The 9,405-nt window shown below is 37.8% G+C and overlaps 1 non-coding gene across 1 annotated transcript; it reads left to right on the top strand.

Annotated features, from left to right (window-relative positions):
- The first annotated feature begins 1,904 nt into the window (after window positions 1-1,904).
- Window positions 1,905-2,033, top strand: LOC133243608 (small nucleolar RNA SNORA35). The gene has a single exon (XR_009735159.1). It is a non-coding gene; the product is annotated as a small nucleolar RNA SNORA35 (small nucleolar RNA).
- The last annotated feature ends 7,372 nt before the right edge of the window (window positions 2,034-9,405 follow it).

Genomic DNA, 9,405 nt, shown 5'->3' on the forward strand with positions numbered 1-9,405 from the left:
AAGTTTGAAAGAACCAGGCATTTGAGGGAATGTAGATCAACAACTATGCATTACTAGCAGAAGTATACATTGTACAACTACTTGATGGAAAAGTTGGCATTATCTCCTAAAACTGAATATTCACAATGTGTATACAATATATTGTTTTAGTTTTTGATTGATTAACCAATTTTACCAATGGAGCCATGTTTGCTGAAATGATAATGGTGATTCACATACCAATGGTTATAATTAATCCAGTCTTATGCACTTATGGGGACTTCCCTGGTGGCTCAGATGGTAAAGCATCTGCCTACAATGCAGGAGACCCGGGTTCAATCCCTGGGTCAGGAAGATCCCCTGGAGAAGGAAATGGCAACCCACTCCAGTACTCTTGCTTGGAAAATCCCATGGACGGAGGATCCTGATAGGCTACAGTTCATGGGGTCAAGAAGAGTCAGACACGACCAAGCGACTTCACTTTCACTTTCATTATGCATTTATGGGCTTCCTTCATAGCTCAGATGGTAAAAAATCCACCTGCAGTGCAGGAGACCTAGGTTCAATCCCTGGGTTAGGAAGATCCCCTGGAGAAGGAGTTGGCAACCCACTCCAGTATCCTTGCCTGGAAAATCCTATGGAAAGAGGAGCCTGGTGGGCAGCAGTCCCTGGGGTCACAAAGAGCTGGACACAACTGAGTGATTAACACTATGCACTTACAGTCAGATTATTTCTCAAATTCTAGAATGGCTGAGCTCCCAAGCTACCAAATGGGGCATCATTTGGTAAGGCAGCATAAGCTAGGGAAAAACTAGAAGAGATAGGCTTTTTAAAAATAGGAACATTATACATTTAGACTAGGGCTTGGTTCATAGAATTTTATCAATAACTTCATGAAGCAAATAATGAAAGAAGTAGTAATGATTATTTTCCAATGTCTGCTTCAAGTGATAAATTTTTAGTCACAACCAGGAGAAAAAATGGGAGGTGCAGAAAATGGACAGTTTTCTGTTTTGTATACTTGGGAGAATGAGTTCCCTCCAAATGCATAGGAAAAAATGTGTCTTTGTCTTTTACATAATTTCAAAGTAATGATCTACAAATTCTCATCAGGAAACTTTAGGCAACTTTAAACAGTCATATTCAACATTTAAGCCAACATAAACAATTAGGTATAGGGATTTCCCTGGTGGTCCAATGTAAAGCAACTTGGCTTTTTGTAAAAAAATTAAAAGACAAGTAGAAAATGTAGAATTATCAACTAAAAAAAAGTCCAAAAAATTTTAACTAATTTCTGGTAGTTTGAAAGAGAATTGCCATTGGTGACACGGGAGACATTCATTTGTGACAACTGTTATTTATTGAACATCTGGGCTTCCCTGATAGCTCAGATGGTAAAGAATCCACCTGCAATGCAGGAGACCTGGGTTCAATCCCTGGGTTGGGAAGATCCCCTAGAGAAGGGAAAGGCTACCCATTCCAGTATTCTAGCCTGGAGAATTCCATGGACTGTATAGTCCATGTGGTCACAAAGTGTCGGACATGACTGAGCGACTTTGACTTTCACTTAAAACACGTAATGTCAGGTACTGGACTGGACTCTACAAGTTATTTCTGCTAACTCTCCCAAGAGTTAACAGGCAATGAAGTGGTTATTATTGGCCCCATTTAACATATAAGGGAACACAAGCCAAGAGGGCTTTAGCAAGTTTCCAAGGTTCTAGGGCTAGTTCCTGGATTCTGAACCCAGATCTGCTTGATTCTAAGCTCACATTTCTTTCAACTGAAGCTGACCCATGTGTGGTCATCATGCTGATGGAATGAAGCAATGGATCCTGCAATATTCCAGGTCTCCTATCCACACCCTCTATCAAGCTGGTCCTTCGGCATAAAACACAGGGTCCCAACCCTAGCTCCACTGTCAACAGCACTGGCAAATGACCCACTGGGCTCCTCCTTGACCAACTGGGCATAGAACAGTGCAAAAATAAATCCCTCTGGAAAGCTGGGAGAGTCACACTGTGGGCTACTCCTGCATGCAGGTGGGTACACATCTCCAGGGTCCTGGGACCCTGCTGAAGAAAAGTGAGGAGGTGGAGAGATCAAGCAAGCAGCTCAGTATCTTCTACTACCAGATAACAGTGACTATGTCTAAATCAGCTTAATAGCAGGTGCTCAATAAATGTTGTCACCATTATTGTTTATTATCATCATAATTACTAGCTGTGTAGCTCTTAGCAATTCACATTAACCCTCAAAGACTCAGTGTCCAAAGTACATAAAATAAGCTTGACAGTACTGGAATGATCTAAGATTCTCATGGTGACATTACAAGATAAATTTATTTAAATTCCCTGGCAAATTGCCCATTAAGTGCTAGGACAGGAGAGAGAAATTGTTCTCTCCTCTTGATGTGACAAAATTGAGATTATAATTATCTTACAAATTTGGGCTCCTGTGTATTTTATTTGCCCCATATCCTTACCAGTTTCCTGACAAACTAGCCTTCCCCTGCCTCTTCATTCCCTGCAGATAGTGTAAAAGTCTGCTTAAGCCTAGTGCTGACAGAATTTCTTCTCTATTTCTTGTAATTTAGATCTATGCTCAGGACCCATTCCTAGCCCCTTCTTTCCTTCATAATATCTTTGAATACTCAAATCCCCATCATTTGGCAATAACCAGTTTCCCACTTTTTTGTACTCATTTATGTTGTTTTGAGCTAAGTTGTTAGCTCTTTGAAAGCAAAGACCCTATATTCTCATACATCTTAGTATTTACTGTAGCCCCTAGCCCTGTAACTTGCATTAAGTAGAAGCTCAATAAATACTGACAGAAAAATTCACTTAAGTTACCTGTGAAATCACTCATTAATTCTTATAACCAGGACTTGAAGAAAGATCTAGAAAATTAAACACCCTGTTTTAGTACCACATAAATATGGCACTATTTTCTGTGGCAAGTAAAACATAAACTGAAAACTCATTTAAAATCCAGGAAAGATTAGTTTGTGAGAGATGAATTCATGGTAAGTTACTTAACTGAGTATTTTGAAGTAAGACATCATATTTTTTTGTGTGTATTAAAATTGTGGAAGGTAACTTGCCTTCTTAGGAAATGTCTTTAGCATCCTCAACCATCAAGGACATTGGGCTTACAGGTCTAACCTTAGGTCATGACAACATTTTCATAATTAGACCAACACTGTAAAATAATGTACAAAACTTGCAGCTCATTATAATTTTACTATTTTCAGACAATTGAGATGAAATGTATCAGTGAAAAATACATGTTGAACTTAATCAATCTTTTTATTTAAATTTAAAACTTCAGATGAGGGTTTCTCAGGTGGTGCTAGTAATAAAGAACCCACCTGACAATGCAGGAGATGTAAGAAATGCGGGTTCAATCCCCAGGTTGGGAAGATCCCCTGGAGTAGGAAATGGCAACCCACTCCAGTATTCTTGCCTGGAAAATTCCATGGTCAGAGGAGTCTGGTGGGCAGCAGTCCATGGGATCACAAAAAGTCAGACACGACTGAAGCGACTCAGCACAAATAAATCCTTATTGACTGAAATACAAGACCAAATAAAAACTATGACACATTTTTTTTCTGAAAATTGGAAGGAATTGACTTTTCATATTGTATGTATTTTAAATTTTCTTTCAACTGTCTTTCAACTGTCATCTTTACTGCCACTACTGAACCAAAGATGAAAGAAATCTGAACATCAACTATGTGAGTGATACAAAATGGAAGGAGAAAATGGGCCATGTGCCTTTATGTAAATTTCCTTTTTCTGAGATTCCAGAAATTGGCCTCTTTTAAAAAAAATGAAAATAAAATTCTTAGACATATGGCAAGATATTCATATGATCTACTAAGCTTGTGAATTAATGTATGACAATGGTAAGTTTTATTTTCCCCTTATTATTTTAATGCAGAACAAATGCTATTTGAACATCCCTCCACACTTCCCCAGGCTTTCGTGGTAGCTCAGCTGGTGAAAAATCTGCCTGCAATGCAGGAGACCCTGGTTCAATTCCTGGGTCAGGAAGATTGACTGGAGAAGGTATAGGCTAGCCACTCCAGTATACTTGGGCTTCCCTGGTGGCTCAGCTGGTAAAGAATCCACCTGCAATGTGGGAGACCTGGGTTCAGTCCCTGGGTTGGGAAGATCCCCTGGAGAAGAGAAAAGCTACCCACTCCAGTATTCTGGCCTGGAGAATTCCATGGACTATATAGTCCATGGGGTCACAAAGAGTCAGACACAACTGAGTGACTTTCACTACACCTCCCCAGACATATACACAGATATTACACTGATAACAGGATGTGGGGAGACAGTCTTTTAAATAGATTTTTATTTATTTATTTTTTTAAATTTTATTTTATTTTTAAACTTTACATAATTGTATTAGTTTTGCCAAATATCAAAATGAATCCGCCACAGGTATACATGTGTTCCCCATCCTGAACCCTCCTCCCTCCTCCCTCCCCATACCATCCCTCTGGGTCGTCCCAGTGCACTAGCCCCAAGCATCCAGTATCGTGTATCGAACCTGGACTGGCAACTCGTTTCTTACATAGGCAAAACACTCTCTGACATAAATAGATTTTTAAAACTTAGTTTCCTAAAACAATGTAATCTAGGGTCTTGTCTTGGAAGTCCATGTGGGTAGATGAGAATCTGTCAATATAATGTCTGTTCTCAGAATTTTTCCTAAGGGCAACATGCTATTTTGTTTCCCATGTAATTATTTTCTTTTCTTGCTTGTGTACTTTAATTTCATTTAAAATTGTGAGGATTGAAAAGTATGATTATTTAGATTATCTCATAATATAAAGCAATTTTTGTGATAAAGAGTATGAATTCTCTTTGATAAACATCTGCTTACAGTTGAATGAAGTGTTCTTTAGTATAGACTGTAGTATTCAAAAGGAAATGCAATTTATCTAGGAAATGCTGCTTCCCGTGTTGCATTTACCCTCTTGCTGGCCTGATGTTATCTGTTTTGCCTATTTGTCCTTTGTTACTGTCAAGACAGCAAATTTCTATCTGAAGCAGATGGTGTAACTGCCATTGTTCAAGCTGCTTAATATTCATTCTGCTGCAGGGAATTTTTATCACTAAACCTCTAATTTGGAAATATTAATAAATCAAAATTATTGACTGTTCTGTTTGGGATGTCTGGAACCATTACATATCTGAAGAGAAAAATACATATTTATATTTTGAAAATTGTATCAAAAAACTTGTTTATTTCTTAACACATCAAAGTAAAGATTTATTTCATTAAGTTAATATATAGTGTGATAGTGGGTAAATGCTATAAAATTTTAGTCATTTGTTGTATATAAATTTATCATGGACTTTGTTTCCATTATTAATGTCTCCATATTTTATCCCAAAAGAATCACTATGTGTCTTGACATTTTTGAATAGAGTGTTTACATTTAAATCTATTTTTAAACTTCCAATTTAGGCCTTTTTGTCCATAGCTCCTAACAGCATCCTGCCTCACCTACCCAACATGAAAGCCATCAGATTTCATATTTTACCATCAGGAAAGAATTAGAATGTCATTTTTTTTCACTCAGTTCACATGTTCAATATGGAAATGATTAAAACTCGACCAACAGAAATTTTCCATTTAACTTTATCCTTACAACTTTAAGGCAACAAATGAATATTTTGTGGACATATTCATAACTTATAAATAACACATATGTATACTTATTCAGTAAATAGAATTCCACAATGTTCATGATTTTTCAGTGATTACTACTGTAGAAATAATTCCACTCAGTGTAATAAGGTAAACTATATGTCCCATAGTTGGACAATTGCACAATCATCAATGACTGATTCTAATTGAACGTGTGTTGAGCAAGTCATCGACTGCTGTTAGGGAGACCATATTTTCCAGTTTGTCCACTATAGCTACAGTTTACACTTATTAAGCAAATATAAATACTTTCTTTGACATTCAAAAGTGTCCCTGTTTGGAGCTAAGTTACATGCTTATTCTATTTTTTTCTGCACCCATACAAACCTAAGAGTTAGATGCTGACATATGTGAAAGAACTATAAGCAAATGTCTCTTACCCAGAGGAGCATACAAACTTATTAATAACAAAAGAAATTTATACATAATTATTGCAAAATAATCCATATTTCTTTGCATTAAAATTCTAAATATGTGGTACAGGCAATAAGTACTGTGGGAACTCAGATAGATAAGTGGATGTGGATTAGAGCTGTTGAGGCTAGTTTAAGCAGTTGCTCTATTAGAGACCTTGCAGGCATGAAGTCACATGGACAAAGTTCTAGGGATGGAGATGATTACAGTTCACTGCTGATCAATCAACAGTGAAAATGACAGAATACAAAGAAGAGTGTGGTAGAAAGAACAATCACTAAGGACTTAGAAATTCTGGTCTTTTATCCTGGCTTTGCCACTGGTCAACTTTATGTTACTGAGTAAATTGCTTCTTCCCTTTGGCTTTATTTCCTTCACCTGTAAAAAAAAAAAAAAAAAGGAGCAAATTAGATTCATCCATTCCTCAGTTTATGGTGAGATTACTTTGGGCAAGGGACTCTACTAAGGACTATGGAAAGAATTTCTAAAGTTCCTTTCCTGCTCTACTTCCATAGCAATGACTCCTATCACCTGTGTTTCCAGGGACATTGTTGTTAAACAGCTTGGGATTGTGTGCTTCTTCTCTGTCAAAAAAGTATTTATTGCTGGTAAGTGAACCCAAACCAGCAAACATTTGTTAAGTTGACTTGAAACTTTTCCCAGCAAATTCCTTTATTTCCTAATTGGATTCAGGCCATATTTTCTTTCCTTCTGATAATGATGCAATCCCAGAATGGCTGGGGACCCTTCCAGGAGAAGCTGGTATTGCATATTTTCATAGTGTGAAAACTGCTCTTGTGCTACCAGTAATCAAGTCTCCGATCAGCTCAGCTGGCAAAACTGGATCCCATGCACCGGTCTCCTTTGTCACTTCTCACAACTGAGGCAGGCCTATTCCCCATTCTGATATCAGAGAGCTTGCTCTGTTCCCAGTTCTAATCTATAAGGACAAATGATGCTCTCTGGAGAGAAAGTTGTAGCAACTGAACAAAGTACTCTACCAACTCAAGGAGGCTGATATGTCTTCTGTGAATCCAGCAGGTTCAAGGCTGTAGGCCCAGTTCCTTTGACAGTGTTTCCTATTGCAAGGAGAGGGGAAAGTGGTCCTAAATCATCAGAATGGATTATACATCCCTTCTGCACATGGATGCTCCGCCCCATTAAGTTGAGAAGCTGGAGGTAAATCTAGTCTAAAAAGAATCCGAGGAGCAAGAGAAAATTTTTTTACTGATCTAATATTTATTCTGTCTTTAAAATTGTGGAATACTATCCAAAAATAAATCTGAGACTCTTCAGATAGTAGATATAAAATACAAGATCAGATTGTAATAACTTTAAAGTTGTTACTTAGTTCATTTATGTTTGGCAGGTCATAAAACAGAGACAAATTGTTTTTGGTAGAAGTGCCAGAATATATTTAAATCTAGCTGCAAGTTTGCCTGTTTGCCTTCAGTATTGTTAGTGGTGGTCATGGTTGCAGTGGGAGGGGATGAAACAGAGAGAAGTCAAGATTTTATAAAGAATAGTTGAATGAAAAACAGAAGTAACAGAAGAAAGAGGAGCTATAATAGACGTTTGATCATAAATGACTGCTGCAAGGAAAGCAAATTATTGAATTTAGAACTTAGGATATTTATTTTCTCCATATTGTAACTTTACACATAGAATGGTGCAAACATTGCTATAAGGGGTTTCCCCTTATTTTTGCATGGTTAGGGCTTCCCAGGTGGTGCTACTGGTAAAGAACCCACCTGCCAATGCAGGAGATGTAAGAGATGCAGGTTCGATCCCTTGAAGAAAGAAATTGCAACTCACTCCAGTATTCTTGCCTGGAGAATCCCATGGACAGAGGAGCCTGGTGGCATATAGTCCATAGGGCTGCCAAGAGTCAGATATGACTGAAGTGACTTAGCATGCATGCAGGCTAGCAGCTTAGCATGCATGGAACAGAAAACTGAAGTCCTTTCAGGAAAATGTTCCAAGTGAATTCCAAGTCTTAAGAAATTTATAATAGCTCTCCAGGTAGTCCCATTGAAAATTTAAATTATCAGTGAATTTTTCTTCAGAAATACATACTCCTATACATTTAAATCTGTAAATGTACTAAGTAAGTGTTAGTCGCTCAGTTGTGCCCGACTCTTTGCAACCCCATGGATTGCAGCCCACCAGGCTCCTCTGTCCATGAGATTTTCCAGGCAAGGATACTGGAGTGGGTTGCCATTTCCTTATCCAGGGGATCTTCTCAACCCAGGGATTGAACCCAGGTCCCCTGCACTGCAGAAAGATTCTTTACCAACTGAGCTACAAGGGAAAGCAATACATAAAACATTATTAAATCAGAGATACAAGCAGCTGAAAACTGACAGGAGCTGAAAATAGAGTTGTAAGTAAATCACTGAGAGTCTGTCTGTTCAAATATACTGCTCGTAAATTTGAAATCAATCTGCTTTATTCTACCAGTAATAGTAGAGTATCTACACCTTGATTTACAAAATATTTAAACTTCAAAAACTTCTGACTAAAAGTGGGGAAGTGGGAAAAGGAAAAGCAAAAGGCATATGGAATCACTTGACATTGTATTGTAATATTAATCCACAGACATCACTCACTAAGTGTATTTTAAAATTAAGGCCAAATTTGGAAGTAAATTATTTCCTCAATTATTTCAGGATGTAAAAGTAAACACAATTCAAACGTCTACTCATTTTCTGTATGAGTATGTTTAACCATTGTTTTGGTAAAATAAGAGTGTGATCCAAATTCTATGCCTCATTCCCAAACTTCTAGAGACTGGTGACACCTTACAGAGACAGCTGTTGAAAGGGGCCAGGCATAAGAAAAGTGAAGGAAAATGAAGATGGTAAGTCCCACAGATCCGGAGGGATACCCAGCCATAGATAACCTGAAAAGCTCAGACTTCTGAGCAAGGCAAACTTGTTTTTAAAAACGGCAATACAATTGCAATTGAAAATATCCAAGGTTGGCTTAAGGGAGAATGAGTGTAATAACTGACTTGAGACTAACAAGATGATGGGTACTTTCTTTCTTCCTGAATAGACATGAAACTTTTCTAGGATAGAAAGCATCATAAGAAGATAGATCTGCATCCATGGTGTTTCAGAGCAACCCAGTGGGCTCTGTAACAAAGTTATAAATAGATTTGTTGTTGTTCATTCACTTAGTCATGTCTGACACTTGCTGACCTCATGAACTGCAGCATGCCAGGCTTCCCTGTCCTTCACTATCTCCTGGAGTTTGCTCAAATGCATGCCCATTGAGTCAATG

The sequence above is a fragment of the Bos javanicus genome, chromosome X, assembly GCF_032452875.1.
Source record: "Bos javanicus breed banteng chromosome X, ARS-OSU_banteng_1.0, whole genome shotgun sequence".
Lineage (NCBI taxonomy): Eukaryota > Metazoa > Chordata > Mammalia > Artiodactyla > Bovidae > Bos > Bos javanicus.